The following is a 1,194-nucleotide window of genomic DNA, read 5'->3' on the forward strand; positions in this document are numbered from 1 at the left end:
GCGCGCGCCCGGCCCGGGAGGCCGGCGGGGCCGGCGCACCTGCGTCCCAGCCTCCTGGCTCCACACCGGGCCCCTGGTCACCGCTTTGTGCTTCTGGGCGCTGGTCCCACTCGGGCTGCACAGTGACCCGAGCTCATCCTCCGGAGGGCGGAGGCCTCCGCTTCCCATTTTGGCTTCCTTATGGGGCGATTTCTCAATCATTTCTTCCTTGCCAGAGCCTTCCGTAGAACCTGCAGCCACTCACACCTTCGTTCATTTAGTTTCCCTGTGCGTAGTCTTTGGCACCACGGCTCTGCAAAGAGGTTTTAGGCGGTAACAAATGGCCCACTTTGCATCACCCTGAATGCTGTTAGGAGACTAGTCTCTCGGGGAGGCCAGGCACAGACAGACCGAGCCATTTGTGGAGGTCGTGGTGGTTCAGCGGCAGAGATGTGGGTGGGTTTCTTAGACTACGTTGGTAAGAGTGCAGCTGGTGAGGTACATCGGAGCCTGCCCATATTATTTTAAGGAGATGAAACCTAAGAAATGGTGAATTCCATCAAGTTAATGGAAAGCGATTCCATGTTTTAATGGCACAGTTTCTAAAATAAATAAATTAAATACAGTGCAATTTAAAACAAAAAATAGGAAATCACCAGTGTGTGCGTACATTTGTGTGTGTAACTTCAAAAGCTGACTGCCAAACGTATATGGGAAAATAAAGAGCCTTAAATAGCCACAATTTTGAAGGAAAGAGCAAGGTGGCAGGACTTGTCCTACAGATACAAAATTTATTATGAAATCATGGTAAATAAGAGCAGTCATGTGGCTAGACAGTTGGAGGCAATGGGCCCCTATAGGTGCAGAAGAAATCTGCTGACTTGACCTCACAGGTCAGGAGAGAAATGTGAAATCCTCATTAAGCAATACTGGGACAAATGAATTCCCCAACGTATTCTGTATATAGACTTCAACTCCAAGTGAATTAATGATCTAAATATGAAAAACAAAACTCTCCAAATCCAAACAATATTTCATGGATAATTTGGGTAGTAGTACTCATCCTTAGAATTCCTATGAATATTTAGATTCTATGCTGGGATCAAAAAGATTAAAAAAGAATAAAAATATTAAAAAAAAAAAAGGGCCAGGGAGATGGCTCAGTAGAATAAGCACTTGCCTGTCAAAGGCAAGGGTCTGAGTTCAATCCCCAGT

Source organism: Octodon degus, unplaced genomic scaffold (assembly GCF_000260255.1).
Source record: "Octodon degus isolate 3935 unplaced genomic scaffold, OctDeg1.0 scaffold00048, whole genome shotgun sequence".
Classification (NCBI taxonomy): Eukaryota; Metazoa; Chordata; class Mammalia; order Rodentia; family Octodontidae; genus Octodon; species Octodon degus.